The sequence below is a fragment of the Saccopteryx leptura genome, chromosome 5 (genome assembly GCF_036850995.1).
Source record: "Saccopteryx leptura isolate mSacLep1 chromosome 5, mSacLep1_pri_phased_curated, whole genome shotgun sequence".
Taxonomy (NCBI): domain Eukaryota; kingdom Metazoa; phylum Chordata; class Mammalia; order Chiroptera; family Emballonuridae; genus Saccopteryx; species Saccopteryx leptura.
Genome location: NC_089507.1, coordinates 116137898 through 116165869, shown reverse-complemented (window position 1 = coordinate 116165869; position 27972 = coordinate 116137898). Strand labels below are relative to the sequence as shown.

The 27972-nt window shown below is 41.6% G+C and overlaps 1 long non-coding RNA gene across 1 annotated transcript; it reads right to left on the bottom strand.

Moving 5' to 3' along the window:
* Window positions 1-26: 26 nt before the first annotated feature.
* Window positions 27-27972, bottom strand: LOC136406046 (uncharacterized). Its single transcript, XR_010751614.1, has 3 exons — window positions 27916-27972; window positions 18952-19028; window positions 27-615 (listed from the first exon to the last, which is right to left on the bottom strand). It is a non-coding gene; the product is annotated as an uncharacterized lncRNA (long non-coding RNA).

Here is a 27972-nt window from a genome sequence, read left to right as displayed (position 1 = left end):
TTTAATGGTAGAACATGAGGCTGTTGAGTAGGAGGAATATTAGCTTATAATATGTAACAGATATTTAACAGCATTAATAGCAATACAGTTCATTAAAGAAGCAAATGTTACTGATTAATTTTTTATAAATTGTATAAATTTTTGCAACTTACATAAAATTAACTGGCTTTTATAACAATTTATTTTTTCCTTTTTTTCTTAAAGTCTAATTTAAAGGAGGTCCTTAGTGAGTTTCTTCATGCATTAGCCATATGTAGACCAGCAGCTTCTGGTTTGTAGTTGGAGTAGGGCATGCTGTCCTTCTCAGGGTTCACTTAAAGGGTTGGTGGGGTCAGTCTCCACTGTCCATGAGGGTATCTCTGCTGGGACTGCATGTTTCAATCAGCTATGGTGGACCCAAGCAGGCATGCCTTCTAGCTTGGCTGCAGTGGAAGTGGTCAGGATCACGGTGTGTGGACCTGTCCATGTGGGAGTCAGTTCTTGGGTGGTGTACTCCTTTACCCAGACTGAGTCCTCAGGCTGAAAAAGATGTACTGGATCTCCTGGCAGTGCTGGAAGTGCCTCTCGGACAGTCCTTTGAACAGCCTGTTGAGTAATTTGCAGATCCTGCAAGTACTTAAGGAAGGAGTGGTTACTTAACTAAGCTTTTCTGTCTTTTCTGAGTTTTGGTAGTAATGGAGGGGGTCTTTTAAACATTATTTTAAAAGGCATAAAATTTTCTCTATAGGGGGTACACCTTGCCCTAAGGAGGGCTAGTGGGAGTAAGGTTGGCCAGTTTTCACCGGTTACAAAAAACAAATTTAGTTAGAATTTTTTAAGGTCTGATTTGTACACTTTACCTGACCTGAACTTTGAGGCCTGTAGGCAAAAAGTAATTTTCACTTAATATTTAAGATTTTGGCTAAGTCCTGGGATATCTTGGCAATGAATGCCGGCCCATTGTCAGAACCCATGGCTGTGGGGAGGCCGTATTGTGGAATTATTTTATGAAGTGATTTCCTAAGTACTGTGGTAGCAGTTTCTGACCTAGTGGGGAAGGCTTCTACCCACCTGGAGAAAGTGTCTACACAGACTAGGAGATACTTGTACCCTGCATGGGGTGGCTTTATTCCAGTAAAATCAATTTCCCAATGTTCTCCTGGCATGGTTCCTTTTTCTCTAACTTCTAAGGGTGTTTTCCTACTTTGTTTTGCATTTACTCATGTGCAAGCCTGCAACGTCCTACAACGCTACTTAGTATCTGGTCCAGGCATGGTATGAAATACCTGGATTGGAGCAATTTAGTCATTTCGGATGTGCTGAGGTGGGAGGCTTGATGTATTTGGAGGGCTATTGCCTGCCTTAATGTCTCTAGAATTAAGATTCTTTCATTTGGTAGGATTCACCAGCCATTGACATTTTCAGTAGTTCTTTTCTCTTCAGCTAAGGTAGTTGCTTCCTGACTGTAGTGAGGGGTGTCATGCAGCTCAGGCAAAGTCACTAGAACTTGGAGAGGCCCCACTGGTTTTATGGCTACTGCTCGGGCCTCTAGGTCCGCTGCTCAGTTTCCGCGGGCTTCTCTTGAATCTCCTTTTTGGTGCCCTTTGCGTGAGTGATTGCTACGGCTGAGAGGAGTTGGGTAGCTTCTAGTAATATTAAGATTTCTTTTTTATTTTTGATATCCTTCCCAGCCAAGGTAAGTAGCCCTCTTTCTTTATAAATGGCACTGTGTATGTGTGCCATGGCAAAAGCTACCTGCTGTCCATGTAAATGAAAACTGCCTTTCCTTTTCCTCATCTGAGGGCCTGGGTAAGGGCTATTAGTTCTGCCTTTTGTGCTGAAGCTCCCCGGCTCAACGCCTGTGACCAAATGACCCGATCCAGGGTCACTACCGCAGTCCCCACATACCTGAGGCCGTCCTGTGTGTAGCTGCTCCCGTCTGTGTACAGTACCTCATTGGCGTCAGGAGCCCTTTAAGTCTGGTTGGGCAGTCTGTATGATGTTGATTACCTCTGTGCAGTCATGTAATGGGGTGTTCAGGTTGTCATCTGGGAGTAGGCTCGTGGGGTTAATGGCAGTTGTTTTCTGAAACCGTATCCTGGGCTGATTTAGAAGTGAAGCTTGGAACTGGGTTACTCAGGTGTTAGACATGTATCTCTCTGGAGTCCCCTTTAGGAGTGCTTCCACTGCGTGTGGTGCTGTCAGAGTTAGCTCTTGACCTAATGTGAGCTTGTCAGCTTCTTTAACTAGGATTGCAGTTGCAGCTACGGCCCTCAGGCAGTCAGGCCATCCAGCTGCTAGGACAGGTAGGTAACCAGTCGTTTCCAAGGTCCTAAAGGCTGAGTTAAAACCCCTTTTGTGATTCCCTGAGCCTCATGAATGAATAGCTGGAAGGGCTTCGAGACGTCAGGTAGGGCAAGAGGGTCCGATCCTAAAGCCCTCTTAAGGTCCTCAAAGGCTTTTTGCTCTCAGTCCAGTTTAAGGGTTGTGACCCGCCCATGCAGGCATCGAGAGGCTTTGCTAGTTCTGCAAAATCTAGAATCCACAGTCTGCAATATCCTACAGCCCCAAGGAATTCTCTTACTTGCCTTTTAGTTGTTGGAGTGGGGACCCGGAGTATGGCCTCGATGTGTTCATAAGACAGAGTTCTTTGTCCTTCTTTGACACTGTAGCCTAAATAAGTAACCTCTGGAGTGCAGAGTTGAGCCTTTTTAGCTGACACTTGGTACCCTAATACTTGTAGTGAGGCTAGGAGGTCTCGAGTGGCCTCGAGACGGCGCTCCTCCGTAGATGCTGCCAGTAGTAGGTCATCTACGTACTGGAGTAGGGTAGTCTTGATGTTCCTGCTGGAAGGCTACTAGGTCTGTGCTTAGGGCCTCATCAAAGATAGTAGGAGAGTTTTTGAAGCCTTGAGGCAGTCTAGTCCATGTTAGTTGGCCAGAGAATTCTCCTGCCGGGTCTATCCACTCAAAGGCAAAAACAGGCTGGCTGGGATATTGAAGAAGACATTTCTAAGGTCTAGGACTGTATAGACTCGATGCTCAAGGAGCAGGAGGCTGAGCAATGTGTACGGGTTAGGGACTGTAGGGTGTATGGTCTCTATCAATGTGTACGGGTTAGGGACTGTAGGGTGTATAGTCTCTACCCATTTGTTAACTTCTCAAAGGTCCTGGACCGGTCGGTAATCCTTTGTTCCCGGCTTTAGGACCAGTTATAAGAGAGTGTTCGATGGGATTGGCAAGGCACCAAGATTCCTGCTTCCCAGAGACACCATATGTGGCAGCTATTCCCTCCTTAGCTTCCCAACTCATTGGGTATTGTTTTATCACTACTGGAGTCGCAGTGGATAGCCATTGTATGACCACAGGTGGCTGGTGGGCTGCTAGTCCAGGAGGGTTGGTTTCAGCCCATACTTCTGGGAAACTTTCCTGAAGCTACTGGAGTAGAGATGGGCTGTGGGTATTTTCCAGTTCAGCTGATTCCTGATAAAGGTATTCTTCAGAGAGGGGGCAGGTTAGGAGTAGCTGTAACCCAGCGTCTGAAATTCCCTTATTGTTTCCTATAGTTAAGGTGGTATTTTCTCCCTTAAAGGAGATTGTGGCCTGGAGTTTTTGTAACAAGTCCCATGCTATCAGGGGGTAGGGGCACTCTGATATGACCAAGAATGAATAGGTGACTGTTCCTCGCCCTAGATCAGGGGTCAGGAAACTTTTTGGCTGAGAGAGCCATGAACGCCACATATTTTAAAATGTAATTCTGTGAGAGCCATACAATGACCCGTGTACGTTACGCATTATCCAATAAAAATTTGGTGTTGTCCCGGAGGACAGCTGTGAATGGCTCCAGCCACCCGCAACCATGAACATGAGCAGTAGGAAATGAATGGATTGTAATACATGATAATGTTTTATATTTTTAACATTATTATTATTTTTATTAAAGATTTGTCTGTGAGCCAGATGCAGCCATCAAAAAAGCCACATCTGGCTCATGAGCCATAGGTTCCCGACCCCTGCCCTAGATTGACTGTCCGCTGGGTGGTCCATGGGTAGCAAGCAGTTTTTGCAGTGGCCCCTTGTACTGGAGTTTTGTGAGTGGTGATGGGCCCCAGAGGCTTAGTTAAAACCAAATGTGTTGCTCCAGTGTCTATTAGAAAGTCCACAATGTTTTCCATTTCTGCGGTTACCATAGGCTCCCGAGGGTTCAATGGAAAAGAGCCTTGGCTCCATCAGTCCTCGAGGTTCAGGATCTTAGGACTTGCCTTGGCTGTTTGTAATATGGGACATTTATTTTTCCAATGTCTTTCTTCTTTACAATAGGTGCATTGTCTTATTCCTCCTCAAATTTCTTCCTTCTGCATTTCACTCTCTTGGGGGCCCCTTGCCCTTAGAAGAGTTTGTCTCTTGGAGCGCTGCTACTACTGTTTTAGCTATTCTTTTATTTTATTTTATTTTTTTGATCTTCATAATTTTATTTTTTTAATGGGGCGACATCAATAAATCAGGATACATATATTCAAAGATAACATGTCCAGGTTATCTTGTCGTTCAATTATGTTGCATACCCATCACCCAGTCAGATTGTCCTCTTGTCACCTTCTATCTATTTAATAGTTTTCTTTGTGCCCCTCCCCCTCCCCCTTTCCCTCTCCCTTCCCCCCTCCCCCCCGTAACCACCACACTCTTATCAATGTCTCTTAGTCTCACTTTTATGTCCCACCTACGTATGGAATAATGCAGTTCCTGTTTTTTCTGATTTACTTATTTCACTTCGTATAATGTTATCAAGATCCCACCATTTTGCTGTAAATGATCCGATGTCATCATTTCTTATGGCTGAGTAGTATTCCATAGTGTATATGTGCCACATCTTCTTTATCCAGTCATCTATTGACGGGCTTTTTCCGTTGTTTCCATATCCCGGCCACTGTGAACAATGCTGCAATAAACATGGGCTGCATGTGTCTTTACGTATCAATGTTTCTGAGTTTTTGGGGTATATACTCAGTAGAGGGATTGCTGGGTCATAAGGTAGTTCTATTTTCAGTTTTTTGAGGAACCACCATACTTTCTTCCATAATGATTGTACTACTTTACATTCCCACCAACAGTGAATGAGGGTTCCTTTTTCTCCACAGCCTCTCCAACATTTGCTTTTACCTGTCTTGTTAATAATAGCTAATCTAACAGGTGTGAGGTGGTATCTCATTGCAGTTTTGATTTGCATTTCTCTAAAAACTAAAGAAGATGAGCATCTTTTCATATATCTGTTGGCCATTTGTATTTCTTCCTGGAAGAAGTGTCTGTTCATGTCCTCTTCCCATTTTTTTATTGTATTGTTTGTTTGTTTGTTGTTGAGTTTTATGAGTTCTTTGTATATTTTGGATATTAGGCCCTTTTCTGAGCTGTTGTTTAAAAATATCATTTCCCATTTAGTTGGCTGTCTATTTTGTTATCAGTTTCTCTTGCTGAGCAAAAACTTCTTAGTCTGATGTAGTCCCATTCATTAATTTTTGCCTTCACTTCTCTTGCCTTTGGAGTCAAATTCATAAAATGCTTTTTAAAACCCAGATCCATGAGTTGAGTACCTATGTCTTCTTCTATGTACTTTATTGTTTCAGGTCTTATGTTTAGATCTTTGATCCATTTTGTGTTAATTTTAGTACAAGGGGACAAACTGTAGTCCAGTTTCATTCTTTTGCATGTGGCTTTCCAGTTTTCCAAGCACCATTTATTGAAGAGGCTTTCTTTTCTCCATTGTGTGTTGTTGGCCCCTTTATCAAAAATTATTTGACTATATATATGTGGTTTTATTTCTGGGTTTTCTATTCTGTTCCATTGGTCTGAGTGTCTATTTTTCTGCCAATACCATGCTGTTTTGATTGTCGTGGCCCTATAATATAGTTTGAAGTCAGATATTGTAATGCCCCCAGCTTCATTCTTTTTCTTTAGGATTGCTTGGCTATTCGGGGTTTTTTATAGTTCCATATAAATCTGATGGTTTTTTGCTCTATTTCTTTAAAAATTGTCATTGGAATTTTGATGGGAATTGCATTAAATTTATATATTGCTTTGGGTAATATGGCCATCTTGATTATATTTATTCTTCCTAACCAAGAACAAGGATTATTCTTCCATCTCATTATATCTCTTCCGATTTCCCTTAACAATGGTTTATAGTTTTCATTATAGAAGTCCTTTACATTCTTTGTTATGTTTATTCCTAAGTATTTTATTATTTTTTGGTGCAATCGTGAAGGGGATTATTCTTTTGAGTTCGTTCTCAAATGTTTCATTGTTGGCATATAGAAAGGCTATTGACTTCTGTAGCTTAATTTTGTATTCTGCGACCTTACTGTATTGACTTATTGTTTCTATTAGTCTTTTTGTGGATTCTTTGGGGTTTTCGATGTATAGGATCATATCATCTGCAAAAAGTGATACCTTTACTTCTTCTTTTCCGATATGGATGCCTTTTATTTTTTTTGTCTTGTCTGATTGCTCTGGCTAGAATCTCTAGTATCACATTAAATAAGAGTGGAGAGAGTGGACAACCCTGTCTTGTTCCTGATTTAAGGGGGGAAGCCTTCAGTTTTGTGCCATTTAATATGATGTTAGCTGATAGTTTATCATATATGGCCTTTATCATGATGAGATATTTTCCTTCTATACCCATTTTGTTGAGAGTCTTAAACATAAAATTGTGTTGTATTTTATCAAAGCCTTTTCTGCGTCTATTGATAAGATCATGTGGTTTTTGTTCTTTGTTTTGTTGATATGGTGTATTATGTTAACCGTTTTACGTATGTTGAACCATCCTTGAGATTCTGGGATGAATCCCACTTGATCATGATGTATTATTTTTTTAATATGTTGTTGTATTCGATTTGCTAGTATTTTGTTTAGTATTTTAGCATCTGTATTCATTAGAGATATTGGTCTGTAGTTTTCTTTTTTTGTGCCATCCTTGCCTGGTTTTGGTATGAGGGTTATGTTGGCCTCATAAAATGTATTTGGAAGTATTGCTTCTTCTTCAATTTTTTGGAAGACTTTGAGTAGAATAGGAACCAAGTCTTCTTTGAATGTTTGATAAAATCCGCTGGTATAGCCATCTGGGCCTGGACTTTTATTTTGGGGGGAGGTTTTTAATGGTTTTTTTCTATTTTTTCTCTACTAATAGGTCTGTTTAGCTTTCTGCTTCTTCTTGACTCAGTCTAGGAAGGTTGTATTGTTCTAGGAATTTATCCATTTCTTCGAGGTTGTTGAATTTAGTGGCATAAAGTTTTTCATAGTATTCTACAATAATTCTTTGTATATCTACAGTGTCCGTGGTGATTTCTCCTCTTTCATTTTGGATTTTGTTTATATGAGTTCTTTCTCTTTTTCCTTGGTAAGTCTTGCCAAAAGTTTGTCAATTTTGTTGATCGTTTCAAAGAACCACCTCCTTGTTCTATTAATTTTTTCTATAGTTTTTCTGTTCTCTATTTCATTTATTTCTGCTCTGATTTTTATTATCTCCTTTCTTCGGCTGGTTTTGGGTTGTCTTTGTTCTTTTTGTAGTTCCTTAAGGTGTGAAGTTAAGTGGTTCACTTGGGCTTTCTCTTGTTTGTTCATATATGCCTTCTCAAGTGATATGAACTTCCGTCTTATCACTGCTTTTGCTGCATCCCATAGATTCTGATATGTTGTATTGTCATTTTCATTTGTCTGTATATATCTTTTGATCTCTGCACTTATTTCTTCTTTGACCCATTCATTTTTTAAAAGTTGTTGTTTAGTTTCCACATTTTTGTGGCATTTTTTTCCTCTTTTTTGCAGTTGAATTCTATATAGTTTCAAGGCTTTATGATCAGAAAATATGCTTGGTACAACTTTGATTTTTCTGAATTTGCTGATGTTGTTTTTGTGGCCCAATATATGGTCAATTCTTGAGAATGATCCATGTACACTGGAGAAAAATGTATACTCACAGTCACTTTGGGATGAAATGTCATGTAGATGTCTATCATATCCAGGTGCTCTAGTGTTTTGTTTAAGGCCACTATATCTTTGTTGATTCTCTGTTTGGATGACCGATCTAGAGCCATCAGCGGTGTCCCCTTAGCCATTATGAAATGGCCATTTTTGTCTCTGAGTACTTTTGCTGTCTTGTAGTCAGCATTATCAGATATGAGTATTGCTATGCCTGCTTTTTTTTGGATGTTATTTGCTTGGAGTATTGTTTTCCAGCCTTTCACTTTGAATTTGTTGTTATCCTTGTTACTTAGATGAGTTTCTTGTAGGCAGCATACAGTTGGATTTTCTTTTTTAATCCATTCTGCTACTCTGTGCCTTTTTATTGGTCAGTTTAATCCGTTTACATTTAGTGTAATTATTGATACTTGTGAGTTCCCTATTGCCATTTTATAGATTGCTTTCTGTTAGTTTTGTGTCTTGTTTGATCCTTCTCTTTTGTTTTTCTATCTTTTATTTTTATTTGGTTGTATTCCATACATCTTTCCTCTGTTGCTATCTTTTTTAAATCATGTGCTTCTGTGGTGGTTTTTTCAATGGTGGTTACCTTTAAGTAATGAAAAGGGTTCCTACCCTGTTCATTGTAGTGCACTATTTTGTGAGTACTTTTGCACTCCATCGTCCTTTGCTACTGTTAATCTCCATCCTCTCCCCCCCTTTCTTTTTGTTGTTGTCACAGTTTAAATTTGGTTTTATTGTGTTCTTCTTGGAGCATTTACTGTGGCTTTGTTGTTGTTTTTTTGTTAATTTTTCGCTTGACCATACCTTCGGGTGTATTGCGAAACATCTGGAGGCTCCAAGGATAGGTTTTTCTGTTTCTGGTTGAAGATCTTGTTGAGTTTTTGAGGAGATTTATTTGTATCGCTTCCTACCGTGCCATTACTCTGACATCATCCTATTCTTTTGTTTTACCTCAATTGTCTTCCTATTATGGAAAACTTTCTGAGTTATTGAAATTAACTGGGACTTACTCATGTCCTCAAACCCTTCTAGCTTTTGAAGTTTCTTTTTAATATCTGAGGCTGACTGCATGACGAACGCCAAATTAACAGCCACGCTGTTTTTGGTAGCATCCAGGTCTATGGGGGTTTACACCTGGTATGCTTCACAAAGGTGTTCAAAAAACACGGCAGGGGATTCCTGCGGATTCTGGACAATTCCTGCAACCTTCTAGAGGTTGGTGGGCTTTCGGGCTACTGCCTTCAGTCCCAACAAGAGATACCGGTGAAAAACGTCCAGCGAGGCTTTTCCCTCCTGGGAGTTGTGACCCCATTGAGGTCTAGTGGAGGGGAAAGCCGCCTCGATGTGATCCCTATTTTCCTCCATTGATCTTCCTCCCAGCCTTAGGACTGCTTTTTTACCTTCTTGTCTAATTCAGTTTCCTCAGGGGGCTCTGTAAGGACATGAAGTCTTGGGGCTGATCTTATATTCCCTTTCTGCTTTAGACTCAAATCTGGCCTGACTAAGAAGACGTGGCACCCTCTTAGTATGGAGCATGCTTTTAGCCATTGTGGCAGATTCATTGTTAAATTTTTTTTTCCCCAGAGAGAAGGATAGATAGGGACAGACAAGACAGGAACGGAGAGATGAGAAGCATCAATCATTAGTTTCTCGTTGCACATTGCGACACCTTAGTTGTTCATTGACTGCTTTCTCATATGTGCCTTGACCGCGGGCCTTCAGCAGACCAAGTAACCCTTTGCTTGAGCCAGTGACCTTGGGTCTAAGCTGGTGAGCATTTTTTATTTTGCTCAAGCCAGATGAGCCCGTGCTCAAGCTGGGGACCTCGGGGTCTCGAACCTGGGTCCTCGGCATCCCAGTCCCAGGCCAACGCTCTATCCACTGCGCCACTGCCTGGTCAGGCTCATTATTAAATTTAGCCATTGATCAATATATGGAAACTGATCAGGTTGGCCTGAATCCTCAGTTATGATGTTGCAAACTGCCCTTACTAGCCGGGGATTAAAAGTTCTGGCCAATGGCCATCCAACTCCAAGGGAGGGCTATTCTGATTCACAGAGAGTGTAAAGCCTTCTCTTGGGCCATTTAATTCCATACCTGTGGTTGTCTCCATAAGCTTCTTGAAAGTGCTTCAGGAGACAACCAAAAGGGGTCTTTTGTGTACTGGGCCTTCTTTCCATGTTTAATAGCTAGGGCCACCAATTTACAAAATTGAAACTGTCCGAGAAAATCTAGGAATTAGCACACTAATAAAAGCAAGAAAGATAAGACAGACAATAGCACCTAGAATAAAGGATGTTTGCACAAGACAAAGGAAAGGAGCCAACTGAAGAGAATAATTTCTTCAGGGGAGAAATCAGACAGAGCCCTGAAGCCAGAGGTCTTGGATCCAAGAACAAAGAGAATCTACAGTGTAAACAATTCACTATTTAAGATTGCCTTCTAGTATTAAGCCAGAAACCTCCAATTTTTTTTTTTTTAAATATAATTTTATTTTTTTAATGGGGTGACATCAATAAATCAGGATACATATATTCAAAGATAACAAGTCCAGGTTATCTTGTCGTTCAATTATGTTGCATACCCACCACCCAAAGTCAGATTGTCCTCTGTCACCTTCTATCTTGTTTTCTTTGTGCCCCTCCCCACCCCCTATCCCTCTCCCATTCCCCCCTCCCCCCCGTAACCACCACACTCTTATCAATGTCTCTTAGTTTCACTATTATGTCCCACCTACGTATGGAATAATACAGTTCCTGTTTTTTTCTGATTTACTTATTTCGCTTCGTATCATGTTATCAAGATCCCACCATTTTGCTGTAAATGTTCCGATGTCATCATTTCTTATGGCTGAGTAGTATTCCATAGTGTATATGTGCCACATCTTCTTTATCCAGTCATCTATTGATGGGCTTTTTGGTTGTTTCCATGTCCTGGCCACTGTGAACAATGCTGCAATAAACATGGGGCTGCATGTGTCTTTACGTATCAATGTTTCTGAGTTTTTGGGATATATACCCAGTAGAGGGATTGCTGGGTCATAAGGTAGTTCTATTTTCAGTTTTTTGAGGAACCACCATATTTTCTTCCATAATGATTGTACTACTTTACATTCCCACCAACAGTGTATGAGGGTTCCTTTTTCTCCACAGCCTCTCCAACATTTGCTGTTACCTGACTTGCTAATAACAGCTAATCGAACAGGTGTGAGGTGGTATCTCATTGCCGTTTTGATTTGCATTTCTCTAATAGCTAAAGAAGATGAGCATCTTTTCATATATCTGTTGGCCATTTGTATTTCTTCCTGGGAGAAGTGTCTATTCATATCCTCTTCCCATTTTTTTATTGGATTGTTTGTTTGTTTGTTGTTGAGTTTTATGAGTTCTTTGTATATTTTGGATATTAGGCCCTTATCTGAGCTGTCGTTTGAAAAAATCATTTCCCATTTAGTTGGCTTTCTGTTTATTTTGTTATCAGTTTCTCTTGCTGAGCAAAAACTTCTTAGTCTGATGTAGTCCCATTCATTAATTTTTGCCTTCACTTCTCTTGCCATTGGAGTCAAATTCATAAAATGCTCTTTAAAACCCAGGTCCCTGAGTTGAGTACCTATGTCTTCTTCTATGTACTTAATTGTTTCAGGTCTTATGTTTAGATCTTTGATCCATTTTGAGTTAATTTTTGTACAGGGGGAGAGACTGTAGTCCAGTTTCATTCTTTTGCATGTGGCTTTCCAGTTTTCCCAGCACCATTTATTGAAGAGGCTTTCTTTTCTCCATTGTGTGTTGTTGGCCCCTTTATCAAAAATTATTTGACTATATATATGTGGTTTTATTTCTGGACTTTCTATTCTGTTCCATTGGTCTGAGTGTCTATTTTTCTGCCAATACCATGCTGTTTTGATTGTCGTGGCCCTATAATAGAGTTTGAAGTCAGGTATTGAAATGCCCCCAGCTTCATTCTTTTTCTTTAGGATTGCTTTGGCTATTCGGGGTTTTTTATACTTCCATATAAATCTGATGATTTTTTGCTCTATTTCTTTAAAAAATGTCATTGGAAGTTTGATGGGAATTGCATTAAATTTATATATTGCTTTGGGTAATATAGCCATCTTGATTATATTTATTCTTCCTAGCCAAGAACAAGGTATATTCTTCCATCTCATTATATCTTTTTCGATTTCCCTTAACAATGGTTTATAGTTTTCATTATAGAAGTCCTTTACATTCTTTGTTATGTTTATTCCTAAGTATTTTATTTTTTTTGTTGCAATCGTGAAGGGGATTATTCTTTTGAGTTCCTTCTCAGTTGTTTCATTGTTGGCATATAGAAAGGCTATTGACTTCTGTATGTTAATTTTGTATCCTGCGACCTTACTGTATTGGCTTATTGTTTCTAGGAGTCTTTTTGTGGATTCTTTGGGGTTTTCGATGTATAGTATCATATCATCTGCAAAAAGTGATACCTTTACTTCTTCTTTTCCGATATGGATGCCTTTTATTTCTTTGTCTTGTCTGATTGCTCTGGCTAGAACCTATAGTACCACATTAAATAAGAGTGGAGAGAGTGGACAACCCCGTCTTGTTCCTGATTTAAGGGGGAAAGCCTTCAGTTTAGTGCCATTTAATATGATGTTAGCTGATGGAAACCTCCAATTTTTGACACAAGAACTTAAACCAGCAACGTTTACCTCTAGACAAAGGGATTATGAGCCCCTTGCATGAACATATATATTCTGTAAAAGGTATATAAGATGTAAGGAATCTAACTTCGGGAAGTTCGTGATTTATTGCCTCTTTTGGGGTCATGCTGCTCCACCAGCTATTAAAATCCTACTTCCTTCATCAACTTGTCTGGGCTTCTCTTTCCCCCTTGATTCCTGCTACATTCCCACACACTCTGATGTCATGTCAGTGTGCTCTGTTTTGCTGTTCCTTCCATTGGAAACACTCTTTCCAGCTTCCCAATGTTACCTCCTGTGTATGCTGAATCATGGCCCTCAAAGATACCAGGTCCTCCTCTCTGGAACCTGTGAATGTTACACATGTGGCAGAAGAGACTCTGCAGGTGTGATTAGTTTTGTTTTGTTTTTCAAATTATGAGAAAGCTTATTTAGAAAGTTACAGAGGTAGTAGAAGTGAGCCAGCTGGGCTGCATGGGCTCCAGAATCTAGTCACAAAAGCAGAAGAAGAGCCCTTGGAACTTAGAAGAGAGAAAGCAAAGAAAATGTACCTGGGGGAAAGAGCAGCGGGGTGGGGGAGATTTGGACATGTTGCAGAGGGAGTGTGTGCCTGTGATTAAAGGGCTTGGAGATGCAGAGATTATACAGGATTATCAGGATTTATGAGTTCAGGGTTTTTGTTTTGTTTTGTTTTGTTTTTACAGAGAGAGAGACAGACAGACAGACAGGAAGGGAGAGAGATGAGAAGCATCAATTCTTCATTGTGGCTCCTTAGTCTCCTTAATTATTCATTGATTGCTTTCTCATATGTGCCTTGACCGGGGGGCTACAGCAGACCAAGTGACCCCTTGCTCAAACCAGCAACCTTAGACTCAAGCCAGTGACCTTGGGCTTCAAGCCCGCGAGTGACCTTTGGGCTCAAGCTAGCAACCATAGGGTTCTGTCTATGATCCCACGCTCAAGCCAGCGATCTTGCGCTCAAGCTGGAGAGCTCGTGCTCAAGCCAGATGAGTCTGCACTCAAGCCAATGACCTCAGGGTTTTGAACCTGGGTCCTCCATGTCCCAGTCTGATGCTCTATCCACTGCACCACTGCCTGGTCAGGCTATAAGTTCAGTTTTGATGGTACAAAAAGTGTGCTATGGGAATGGCTGGAAATGTGTGACTACCTGGCTAAGGCAAGCTTATGAAAGATGAAGATTACTTCCCATAGGTCTTGGAAATTTATCAGATAGAATTTAGCTGCAGAGAGCAGGTGACCTAATTAACAGTGGCTGAAATAATAGGTGAGAGAAAGAGAGAGAAATATTTATTGGTCACTTCCCATATATGCCCTGACTGGGTATCCAACCCACAACTTTGGTGTTTTGGGATGACACTCTAACTGACTGGCTAACCAGCCAGGGCTGGAAACTCAATTTAATTCCATAATTTTATCATGCCAGAAGCATGTTTGGTTTTAATTTTTTTTAAATGCTATTGGTATCGTACACATTGGCTTATTAATAATTAAGGTATTTTGAGCCCTGGCCGGTTGGCTCAGCAGTACAGTGTTAGCTGGGCATGTGGAAGTCCTGGGTTTGATTCCTAGTTAGGGCACACAGGAGAAGCACCCATCTGCCTCTCCACCCATCCCCCTCTCCTTTCTCTCTCTCTCTCTCTCTCTCTCTCTCTCTCTCTCTCTCTCTCTCTTCTCCTCTGGCAGTCAAGGCCCCATTGGAGCAAAGTTGACCCGGGTGCTGAGGATGGCTCCATGGCCTCTGCCTCAGATGCTAGAATGGCTCTGGTTGTAACAGAGCAATGCCCCAGATGGACAGAGCATCGCCGCCTAGTGGGAATGCTAGGTGGATTCTGTCAGGGACATGTGGGAGTTTGTCTGTCTGACTCTCTGCTTTCCACTTCAGAAAAATATAGTAATAACAGAGATAATAATAATAATAATAATAATTAAGGTATTTTGTATACAGAATGCCTAAGTGTGGACAAAAACTTTCAGTGTTATTTGCTATGGGGTTTAAACAAAAGTCTTTTAATTTTTTTAAATTTATTTTTTAATTTATTGTGTTGACATGGTTTCAAGTGTCCTACTCAATATAACAATCTGCATACCACATGTGCCCCTCATGCCCCATGCAAAGTCTCTTTTCACTCCTATTTTCTCCCCTTTTACCTCACTCTCCTTAGCTAATATCCTTTTCCCTCTGGATAGTGCTACTCTGTATGCATGGATTATGTATATAGGTTCTTTGGTCTTTTCAATGTAGAAAATAACTGCACACATTTGAGTGTAGTGGAGTAATCTATTGCATGACCTTGGATGGGAACACAGCCAACCAGAAAAGAATGTTTTGCCAAGAGAATTGTTTTGTGATTCGAAGGCAAGTCACTGAAACAAGTCTATGTGACCGAAAGTGGTTACTAGACTCTCTTCTCAGTAAAACATTCTCATAAGATTTTACTGTTCCCTTCAAGGCTATTCCTTGAGATAAAGAGAGGAATGTTGTGAGAACCATAGAAGCAATAACAGTTAATGTTTTTTGATATTGTATTGTTATTAAGCTATCATGCAGATGTAGTCCATGTATTCTTAATTAAAGGTTATGCTTGATGCTATGCCAATTTCTAAGTAAACAAGCTTTTGAAATCTTGTGAATAAAAATAGGACAGAGGCCCTGGCCGGTTGGCTTAGCGGTAGAGCGTCGGCCTGGAGTGCGGGGGACCTGGGTTCGATTCCCAGCCAGGGCACATAGGAGAGGCGCCCATTTGCTTCTCCACCCACCCTCTCCTTCCTCTCTGTCTCTCTCTTCCCCTCCCGCAGCCAAGGCTCCATTGGAGCAAAGATGGCCCAGGCGCTGGGGATGGCTCCTTGGCCTCTGCCCCAGGCGCTAGAGTGGCTCTGGTCGCAGCAGAGCGATGCCCCAGAGGGGCAGAGCATCGCCCCCTGGTGGGCAGAGCGTCGCCCCTGGTGGGCGTGCCAGGTGGATCCCGGTCGGGCACATGCGGGAGTCTGTCTGACTGTGTCTCCCCGTTTCCAGCTTCAGAAAAATACAAAAAAAAAAAAAAAATAGGACAGAGCACAAACTCGGAGCCATTTGCCTGAGCGAGTGGTGGTCCTTTGCTAGTTCACTGACATTTTGCCTGCTGATCTCTCTCTCTGCGCCCCTGACTCACAACAACATTTGAGTGTTTTGTTTTTTTCTTTTTCTTTTTTTAAGTTACAGGAGGGGAGATAGATTCCCACATGTGCCTCATCCTGGATCCACTTGGAAAACCCCATCTGGGGCCGATGCTTGAACCAACTGAGCTATCCTCAGTGCCTGGGGCTGATACTTGAACCAATCAAGCCACTGGCTGTGAAAGGGGAAGAAAAAGAGAAGGGGGAGAAGTAGAGGAAGAGAAGCAGACTGTCACTTCTTCTGTGTGCCCTGATCAGGGATTGAACCCAGATATCCGTATGCTGGGCCAATGCTCTATCCACTGAACCAACTTGCTGGGGCTGACAATCTCATTTTTTAAGTGCTGAAAGAAAGTAACCCTCTCAACGTAGAATTCTAGGTCCAGTTCAAGTATCTGTAAAAAATAAAGACAAAATAAAAGCATTACTTGATCCATGGTCAAAGAAGAAGTCATAGGATAATAGGAATGTATCAATATTTTGAAATAAATGATAAGAATACCTTCATATAAAAACTTGTAGATATAGTTAAACCAGTATTTAAACAGAACTTTATAGCATTAAACACTTTCTTAGAAAAGAATAAAGGTTTAAATCAATACCTTAACCTATCACCTTTAAAAAACTTGAAACTAAAAAGAAAATTAATCTCAAGGTAGAAAACAAGAAGGAACAAAGAGCAGAAATCAATGGATTAGCAAATAGGGAAATAATAAAAAAATTAATATTCCAAGTTGGGTTTTGGAAAATAAATTTATAAAATCAATGATTTCTTGACCAAGAAATACAAAGGATGTATAATATAAATTACTGATATCAAATCAACAATTACACATCAGTAGAGACTTAAAATGATAAAATAATCTATTGGTAAAAATGGATGAATTTCTTGTAAGACAAAATATACCAAAATTGACCCAAAAAGAAACAAAATAGCTGAATAGCCTATTTGTTAAAGAAAATGAATTTTCAGAAAAACTCCATGCAAAAGTGACTTCATTGGTGAATTCTGCCACACATTTAAGGGAAAAGTGAAGAAATGGTATTAACTATACATCATATATTTCAGAAAATACAAGAAGAGGAATATTTACTGGCTCTTTTCCTGCAGGCAGCATAACCCTGGTATCAAACCTGAAAAAGGTGTTACAAGAAAAAGAAATAGCAGGCTAACATTCCTCATGGTCATAGGAACAAATACCAGTGACAAACTGTTAACAAAACAAAGACAACAATGTATGAAAATAATAATGTGTCATGACCAAATGTGAGTCATTTTAGGAATGCAAGGCTGGTGCAAAATCATTCAACATAAATTGCCACATTCACCGATTATAATAGAAAAAATGTCACAAAACTCTTAAAAGATGGACAAACATTATATGACAAAATTCAAATGCCATTCATGATCAAACATGTCAATTAACTCTGAGTTGAAAAGAGCTTCCTGGGTCTAACAGAAACGGCTATGGAATGCCTCCAGGCAATTATCATACTTGATGAAATATTGACCATGTTTGTCACAGAGTTGGGAACAAGGAAATGATGTCTGCTCATAATACATTTTCCCACATTTTTCTGGACATTTTAATCCAGTGCTATAAGGCAAGTAAGAAATAAAGATTACATAGAAAGAAATAAAATGGTCTTTATGTTACCTTTACATAATTTCGTAAAGAAAATGTTTCAAAATGCAAGAACTGATAAACCTAACAAGGTTACACTATATAAGGTAAGTATTCCAAAACCAATTGTATTTTTGTGTACTAATAGAAAACTGGAACAGGAATTTAAAATTAGTATTATTTTAAATGTCATAAGAATAAAAATATTAGAAGTAAATCTACCCAAATGTATAAGATACTCTTGAGAGAAATTAAAGAATACATGTAAATAGAGAGATAAACTATTGATATGTTCACAGATTGGTTGCCAGAGAGGAGGAAGTTTTGGAGGGAGGTGAAAAAGGTGAAGGGATTAAGAAGTACAAATTGGGAGGCCACAGTGGACGGAGCATCAGACTGGTATGCGGAAGACCCAGGTTTGAAGCCCCAAAGTCACCAGCTTGAACGCAGGCTCATCTGGCTTAAGTGTGGGATCATAGACATAACCCCATGGTCACTGGCTTGAGCGTGGGATCATAGACATAACCCCAGGGTCACTGGCTTGAGCCCAAGGTCACTGGCTTAAAGCCCATGGTTCCTGGCTGGAGCCCAAGTTCGCTGGCTTGAGCAGGAGTCACTCGCTTTGCTGTAGCTCCCAGGTCAGGCACATATGAGAAAACAATCAATGAACAACCAAGGAGCTGCAACAAAGAGTTGATGCTTCTCATCTCTCTTTCTTCCTGTCTGTCTCTATCAGTCCCTCTCTCTCTGTCTCTGTCAAAAAAATAAATAAATAAAGTACAGCATTGGAAATATAGTCAATAATATTGTAAAACTATGTATGGTGTCAGGTCTCTAAACACTGTTTCTCCGTAAAAGTAGATAGACTTCCTGCCCAGGACAGAGAAGATACAGAAGAAGCTGCAAGTACCCTGTCATGCCGGAAGGAAAGAGAGCCATCAGAATATTAGGACAGCATAAAAAGACAGTCACTAAAACACATTCCCACTCACTAAAGATGGGACAACATGGACACAGAAAATAATGATTACAGAGCATTAAAAACATAAAATCTGTGTTATCAATCTATGGAATACCACGAATTCATAAAGATAACAAAAATTGAAAGTAGAACTCTAAACAATTGGAAGTTACTCTTCTGAGAACTGGTGATGAAAGAAAGAGAAGGCTGTTCAGCTTTCCTCACACAAGCTGTAGGTCAGAGTAATGAACTGGACTAGGGAAAGTCCTTCATAGAACTGTTCACTTACTCCACCAATTTTATAGCTGTTCACTTACTCCACCAATTTTAGGACAAAGCATTAAAAAAAAAATCTACCAAGTTGAGTGAGTTGACCATGCCCATCAATCACACTTTTAGACTGACAGACCAGGGTTGTGAAGACTCCGGCTGCCACAGGGCTCTGCCAGGACGGGCACCACAGCCAGTCGTGGCGGGGGATGGCCCACGGGGCACAGGAAGCAGGATGGGCATTGGCATTACAGAGCCCCATGAGAACAAAAGGGTCAAATGATTTCCTACCTTCTTTGGAAATGACATAGAAGGTTACCTTCTTTTTCTGCAAGGAGCCAGATAGATGGTCTGTTGAGTAGCCATAGCTAGTACGTAAAAAAAATTTAAAAAGAAAGTGGTTGTTTGTGTTTCAATAAAACTTATTCACTGAAATTCAAATTTTACATAACACAAAATATTCTTCTTTTGATTTTTTTTTCAACATTTTAAAAATGCAAGAAAGTATTCTTTGCTTCTAGGCCAGTGGTTCTCAACCTTTCTAATGCTGTGACCCCGCAATACAGTTCCTCATGTTGCGGTGACCCCAAACCAAAAAATAATTTTGGTGGCTACTCATAACTGTAATTTTGCTACAGTTATGATTCGGAATGTAAATACCTGATATGCATTATGTGTTTTCCGATGGCTTTAGGCGACCCCGCCGGGGTCGCGACCCACAGGTTGAGAACCGCTGCTCTAGGCTGTACAGAATCAGCGGGTCAGGGTTGGCCTATAGTTTGCCCACCACTGGCTTTCGAGTTGGGGAGTCAGTTATTCTCACTGGTTTTCACCTTTTTACCACTACTATATATTTTGTCGACTCAAGCTGTGAATCATCCTAAAACGTAGAGCCTCATCTCATGTTTTCTCAGAACCAAGGGGACTCCTGAGAGGCTGTCTTTGACCTTGATCTGAGGGTGAATTCCAATACAAATTTGTACCTCTCTCTTTTTAAAAAAATTCATTTTAGAGAGGGTGGAGAGAGAGACAGACAGAAAGAGAGAGAGACAAGAGAAGGAGGAGGAGCAGGAAGCATCAACTCCCCTATGTTTCTTGACCAGGCAGGCCAGGGATTTCAAACCAGCGACCTCAGTGTTCCAGATTGACACTTTATCCACTGCGCCACCACAGGTCAGGCAAATTTGTATCTCCAACATCTTTCCCCAAACATGACCCAGCCTTATTGCCCCGAGAGAAAGTCATGACAACCAGGTACTCAGTTCATGCTAAGATATTCACTGGAGTGTTGTTTAGAATAATTATTTTAAAAAAACCAACCAGATAGAAATTATGAAATTCATAAATATGTGTAATTTTATCAGGTCACCCCTAAGTGAAAAAAAAACTGGTAACGGAATAGTAATTATCATATGATCCCATTTCATGCATTCACTAAACAACTGTGGTTTGTATCATTTAACATTAGTCTAAATGGGCCCTGGCCGGTTGGCTCAGTGGTAGAGCGTCAGCCTGGCGTGCAGAAGTCCCGGGTTCGATTCTGGCCAGGGCACACAGGAGAAGCGCCCATCTGCTTCTCCACCCCTCCCCCTCTCCTTCCTCTCTGTCTCTCTCTTCCCCTCCAGCAGCCGAGGCTCCATTGGAGCAAGGATGGCCCGGGCGCTGGGGATGGCTCCTTGGCCTCTGCCCCAGGCGCTAGAATGGCTCTGGTCGCGACAGAGCGACACCCCGGAGGGGCAGAGCATCGCCCCCTGGTGGGCGTGCCAGGTGGATCCCGGTCGGGCGCATGCGGGAGTCTGTCTGACTGTCTATCCCCGTTTCCAGCTCGGAAAAATACAAAAAACAACAACAACAACAACAACAAAAGAAAACATTAGTCTAAATGTACTCAAGATTTACTGAAAGATTAGAAATGTATCTAACCACCAGATACCAAAGGAGTCTTAGATTAGACTCTATTTTTTTTAACCTGTCCTAATGCTAAGGTTCATAGGGTGAAGCTGTATTTCATGGTTTTCCGTATTCGAGTTCTGTTCGATCTCAGGCTCTGGGTATAGCTAAAGCTTTAAGTGTGGCACAGTTATGTTCCACTGAGTTGCAAGAGAGCTCTAACATACCAAGGATAACAGGTTCCCACGCTTAAAAGCAATCAAGTCAGGAAAGGAATGATCCTTCTATTGACAGAGATATAAATTCCATGTCTAAAATCTACATCCGAAAGACACATTGCTTCACAGGAAACACTGGTACATACCAGTGCCAGCTGCTGCTTTAAATGAAAAGAAAGCGCCTCTCAAAGTCCACACACGCCACATCCACCACTTCCTAACATCTTTCTTATCACACACCAAACATTACATAATATTTCTATGATATATCCTTTCATAAAAATTAGTGAATTTTACTGGGACTTTTTTGGACCTATCTTTCTGCTGAAAGAATTAGGTTTTGCTCTAGGCTCTGAAATAGGACAGTCATTAACTGAATGATTTCAATGGCCATTCCAAATTCAAAGACATTTTCTGTCAAAATAGTGTCCAGACATATTTCCCACTATAGCCTCTTAGAGTTTCTGCAATGAGATTAAATAACAATGTTAAGATATTTAAATTAAATATTCCAAATTAAATTAAAATACTTCCCAAATCATGACCCTTCCCATTATAACCCTTCCCATTAATTTCCTAGTGATATAATTAAAGGTTAAAATCTTAAAAAATTAAAATCTAAAATCTTTCTGTTAAAGCCAAAAGCTAAAACGTAAATTCTAATGTCCTTGTGCATAATTAATCCAGAGAAATTAAAGTCCCAAATCCCAACTTCAAGTCTGAAATCGTTCCCTGCAGCTTCTCCTTCTGCTCAATTTCAGTGAGAGGATTTGGAAATATCTGCATCCTTGTAGCAGCAGCAGCCTTCCTGGAGCAGGTGCAGAACAGGACATCAAAGCCGAGTTTGTTCTCTGCTAAGCAGCTCAGGAGCCTCACTCATAAGAATTCAAAGCAAAAAATATACACAATAATTGTTTTCCACACCTACACACTTCAGAAAACAAAGCAGTCCCCAGGTTCTGAGTTATCGCAAATGGGTTTTCCAAAACCTAGTGTTTTCAAAGAAAAATAACAGAAAGTCAGAACTATCTAATAATAATAATAATAAGTTTTAATTTACCAGGATGTTTATCAACCCATGATGCTTATCTGGACCTGTGATCATGACCCTGAAAACCAATTAGGATTTTACTTGAATGTTCATAGCAGCATTGTGCGTAATAGCCAAAAAGTGGAAACAATTTATGCCCATGAACTGATGAAAAATGGATAGACAAATGTATATTTCATCTAATGAAATATTATTACTTAGCTCTAATAAGAAATGAGGAATGCTGCCTGACCAGGCAGTGGCGCAGTGGATAGAGCGTTGGACTGGGATGCCAAGGACCCAGGTTCGAGACCCTGAGGTCACCAGCTTGAGCGCGGTCTCATCTGGCTTGAGCAAAATAAAAAATGCTCACCAGCTTAGACCCAAGGTCGCTGGCTCAAGCAAGGGGTTACTCGGTCTACTGAAGACCCGGGGTCACGGCACATATGAGAAAGCAATCAATGAACAACTAAGGAGTCCCAACAAAAAACTGATGATTGATGCTTCTCATCTCCGTTCCTGTCTTGTCTGTCCCTATCTATCCCTCTCTCTCTCTGACTCTCTCTCTCTCTGTCTCTTATGTGTAAACAAGATGTAATAGGGACTGGAGTTCACTCATCTGTTTCCCAGAGATTGTCATTTAAGATATTCCTGCCTTACATTCTTTAATGCTGGCAGTGGAAGCAGTCACAGGTATCAAGTCCTAACCAGTGGTGGGATTCAAATAATTTTACAACCGGTTCTCTGCCCTAATGACCATTTGAAGAATAAAAAAACTATATTATGCCAAAAAGTAATTTATTATTTCATGCATTCAATACTTACAAAAGAACAATAAAAGAGGTATACAAAACTAGATTATAAGAGTTTTAAAATATTAATAAAAATATTAAATAATACCTGACAAAAAACAATAAACCTGTTATATAACACATTTTCAGTGACAGCTGGTCACCTCCTGGTAGTTTGGTACTTTTTCTCTTTACATTATATGTTTGTTTACTAAAGTAACAAATACGAGGGAATTAAAATGTAGTAGTTCATCTAAGGTATAATAAGTTTTATGAAATAAATAAATAAATATTACAAGCATAGTTCCGTCAAAATTTTTTTCACCTATGGATAGAATGAACATTATTATGGGTGCTTAGAATATGCTGTTGCGCAGATGAACATTAGAAAAGAGTAAGGAATGTAAATTTGTGATTTCCAGCAGATTGGACATCTGCTCAGGCGCCCACCTTAGAGAGAGCCCTGATTAGGTTATCGGTTCTGTGGAACTGGTGCGAACTGGCTGAATCCCACCCACCACTGGTCCTCACTGAGACATTCTTCCCATCCAGAACTATCAGTCCCTCAGTTTTTTGTTTTTGTTTTGTTTTTTAAATTTTTTATTTATTCATTTTAGAGAGGAGAGGGAGAGAGAGAGAGAGAGAGAGAGAGAGAGAGGAGACAGAGAGAGAGAAAGGGGGGAGGAGCTGGAAGCATCAACTCCCATATGTGCCTTGACCAGGCAAGCCCAGGGTTTCGAACCAGCGACCTCAGCATTTCCAGGTCGACGCTTTATCCACTGCGCCACCACAGGTCAGGCAGTCACTCAGTTTTGACTTCCCCACTGAGTGCCCTATTTCTAGCATTCTAATGCTGATTTGTGGGTGGACTTCAACTTTTGATGTCCTCTCCACTCTTTTCCATGAACCAGTATTTTTGTTCCTGAGCCACAATGGCTGTTGCTACTCACTATGGAATTGCTCAGGCCCTGGAAACCTGCCTACCAAGGAATGTTCTCTCACCTCCTTTGACACCAAAACTGTTTCAGCTGGAGAGCCACAGCAAGTTAGCAAGTTCTGAAATGAAGTTGCTTTTGAAGAAGTGCGCCCTAATGGCCTTCTGTGTCATTACTACTCAAGAGAAGTGTTCCTGTCTGCAGCATCCTTCCTGCTGGATGCCTGTTCTGTTCAGTTTTCTCTCCTAGAAGTTTCAGGGAGACAGCTGATTAACCTTCTTCAGAGGTTCTTTCCTTCTCGACCTAGTGGGTCCATGTTGTTTTCTGGATCTGAGTACTTTCTTTTTCTTCTCCACTGATCTTTGCTTTACACATGTTTTCCAATCTATTCCTTTGGCTTTTATTTTATGCAGCTTTCCATAGTGAGATATGTGAAAACATCAAGTTCTGGGTCTGCCAAAGCCATCCGCTTTTTTTTTTTTTTTTACAGAGACAGAGAGTGAGTCAGAAAGAGGGATAGACAGGGACAGACAGACAGGAATGGACAGAGATGAGAAGCATCAATCATTAGTTTTTCATTGTGCGTTGCAACACCTTAGTTGTTCATTGGTTGCTCTCTCATATGTGCCTTGACTGTGGGCCTTCAGCAGACCGAGTAACCCCTTGCTGGAGGCAGCGACCTTGGGTTCAAGCTGGTGGGCTTTTGCTCAAACCAGATGAGCCCGCGCTCAAGCTGGCGACCTTGGGGTCTCGAACCTGGGTCCTCTGCATCCCAGACCGATGCTCTATCCACTGCGCCACCGCCTGGTCAGGTGCCATCTGCTATTTAAACAAATTTTGTCCACATCCAAATTTCCTGGGTCAGATAATCCCTCCCAGAAGGGATGCTTCAGTCAGACAAACATGTATCACGAAATCAGTAACTCAATTAATAGAATAGTCTTTTCTACTACCCTCCATCCCATATAACTCATCTTTTCTTGTGCCTTTCCTCAAATCCTAATCATAACTTTTTTAGAATGTTTTCCCAGGATACAGCATAGATTAAGTGGTTATCTTAAAAAAGTTATTGACCAATTTTTTAGTTTTTTCACTGATCTGACCCAACTTCCTCTCAAAACTGTCCTGATAGCCTGTAGCCAATTCATATTGTTGTCCCAATCCTCCTTGCTACCACTAGGGAGTGTCTCTGCAGCTTTCTGACACATCCTGTAGCGGTCACTCTAGTCAGCTGAGATCATGCTCTTTTCCTCTCCTCTGGCCTGCTCACTCTTTCTGATCTAGTAACAATGAAAACACACCTGTTTTCTGAAACCTTGTTCAAGAGCAGATGCGTCATCCATATCTGTCTATCCCAGGGGTCGGGAACCTTTTTGGCTGAGAGAGCCAAAAACGCCACATATTTTAAAATGTAATTCCATGAGAGCCATACAATGACCCATGCACATTACGCATTATCCAATAAAAATTTGGTGTTGTGGAGGACAGCTGTGATTGGCTCCAGCTACCCGCAACCATGAACATGAGCGGTAGGAAATGAATGGATTGTAATACATGAGAATGGTTTATATTTTTAACATTATTATTATTTTATTTTATTTTATTTTTTTGTATTTTTCTGAAGCTGGAAACGGGGAGAGACAGTCAGACAGACTCCCGCATGCGCCCGACCAGGATCCACCCAGCACGCCCACCAGGGAGCGACACTCTGCCCACCAGGGGGCGATGCTTTGCCCCTCCAGGGCGTCGCTCTGTCACCACCAGAGCCACTCCAGCGCCTGGGGCAGAGGCCAAGGAGCCATCCCCAGCACCCGGGCCATCCTTGCTCCAATGGAGCCTCGCTGAAGGAGGGGAAGAGAGAGACAGAGAGGAAGGAGAGAGGGAGGGGTGGAGAAGCAGATGGGCACTTCTCCTGTGTGCCCTGGTCAGGAATCGAACCCGGGACTCCCCCACGCCAGGCCGACGCTCTACCACTGAGCCAACCGGCCAGGGCCTATTATTATTTTTTATTAAAGATTTGTCTGCCAACCAGATGCAGCCATCAAAAGAGCCACATCTGGCTTGCGAGCCATAGGTTCCCGACCCTTGGTCTATCCTGACCTTACAAGGCTCAATCCCACTTCACATCGGGTGAGTCTGATCCTCAAATCTTAACCTTTCTCATGAGAACATCTGTTGCTTTCTCCAGCTAAATCAATCTGAATCTCTTTATTGTGGTTTTTTTTTTATTAATCTTTGCATCTATTCTTATAGCAAGGTTGAAGCACACTTTTCAAATCACTCTGGTTTCTCTTTGCAAACTGATTCCTTGAGACTGAGCCCTCCAGGCATAGGATTTCTGAATTACTTTTGGGGGCTTTGGGCTTGAAATAGCTTCACAGAGGTGTTTCTCTACCTCAAACCAATAATGTGCCATTTGTGTGTGTGTGTGTGTGTGTGTGTGTGTGTGTGTGTGTGTTTGTATTCTCTCATTATGCACTTTTCTATGGTATGTGACATCATGGTATAAAAACATGAACAAGTATAAATGCTGTACAGACTTTGTTTCTATTATGGATACAGTTAAATCACTTTAAAACCCTCGCCTGACCAGGCGGTGGCGCAGTGGATAGATCGTAGGACTAAGATGCCAAGGACCCAGGTTTGAGACCCTGAGGTCACCAGCCTGAGCACAGGCTCATCTGGTTTGAGCAAGGCTCACCAGCTTGAGCCCAAGATAGCTGGCTCGAGCAAGGGTTCATTCGGTCTGCTGTAGCCCCCGGTCAAGGGACATATGAAAAATCAATCAATAAACATCTAAGGAACAGCAATGAATAATTGATGTTTCTTATCCCTCTCCCTTCCTGTCTATTCCTCTCTCTGACTCTCTGTCTCTGCAAAAAAAAAAAAAAAAAAAAAAAAAAAAACACAGTAAAGTGCTCTTTAAGGGGTATTATGAGTGGGTCCTTTGCTGGGAACCGAAAAGCCAACAAAGTTTTTTTGTTTGTTTGTGTGTTTTAGTGGGCCATTATCTTTATTATTATTATTATTATTTTGTATTTTTCTGAAGTTGGAAACGGGGAGGCAGTCAGGCAGACTCCCGCATGCGCCAGACCGGGATCCACCCGGCATGCCCACCAGAGGACGATGCTCTGCCCATCTGGGGCATCACTCTGTTGCAACTAGAGCCATTCTAGCGCCTGAGGCAGAGGCTATGGAGCCATCCTCAGTGTCCGGGCCAACTTTGATCCAATGGAGCCTTGGATGCGGGAGGGGAAGAGAGAGACAGAGAGGAAGGAGAGAGGGAGGGGTGGAGAAGCAGATGGGCGCTTCTCCTGTGTGCCCTGGCCGGGAATCGAACCCAGGACTCCTGCACGCCAGGCCGACGCTCTACCACTGAGCCAACTGGCCAGGGCTCCAACAAGGTTTTTGCAGTTTAGATTTTTGAAGGATAGACGTGTGGGGAACTGGCTGTAAGCTGGCAGTTTACCCAACGCCCCATATCATTTGCCTGATTAAGTTGCAAAAGGTTAAGCCCTTCCCCACACCTCCATGTTAGCTGATACTCATCCTACCCCCCATGTCCCCCAGAAAGACTGGAGGCAAGTTTCTTCTATCCTGTTTTGTGTATAGTTAGGATGTTATGTATGGTGGAGGTTTTCTGCACTTGGCAAAATTCTTAGATTGCTTGGAAACGTAATCAGAGATCTCATTGATTTGGTAATGGCCCACTTTGCCCTATAAATAAAGCAAGATGCAGTTTTGGGGCACGCTCTCTTCTTGCCATCAGCAATTGTAGAGCCGTTCCAAACCCATTCTTTAATTCTTTAAGCGTATTTTCTTAATTCCGCGCCATTCCCACTTGGGACCTGGAATTACTAGTCGCGCTGGTTCGCGACAGTCCTTAAGTTTTGGTTTTTGCTGCTCATAAAGTCAGCCTGAGCCCTAGACCCCAGGAGAGGTCTCCATCACCGTGCTACAAAAAGCGCAGGAGGGAAGACAGTCAAGCGCCGGTGACAGGAAGGCTGAGCTCCACCTGCCTGCGCCCCGGCAGGTGAACACTTCTCCCAGGTGCGCCCGCCCCCTCCCGGTGACCAATGGCCGCCGCCCCGCTGACTCGATTACCTGTTCATTCTATCTCTATCATCTACGCCACTTATCAAAACAAAACAAAACAAAAAAAAGCCCCAAAACTCCCACAAACAAACCATAATCAGCTTCACTCTCCGGACGTTGCCGGCACCGGCACCCGCAGCTTTGTGGATCATTCCCCATCTCTGCCTCGGAGGCGGAGCGCGAGTCTTCTGCCTCCCGCGCTGCTGCTCCCTGGGCTGGATGTTAACAGCCTCTACCTCCCCACAAAGGGGTGCATCTTCACCGCAAAGAAGCTATAAGCTTAAGAGAAGACTCACCTCCTCTGCTTTTTGCCCCTCCTGAGCACAATAATCTTTCTCTCCTGAAGAGCCAAC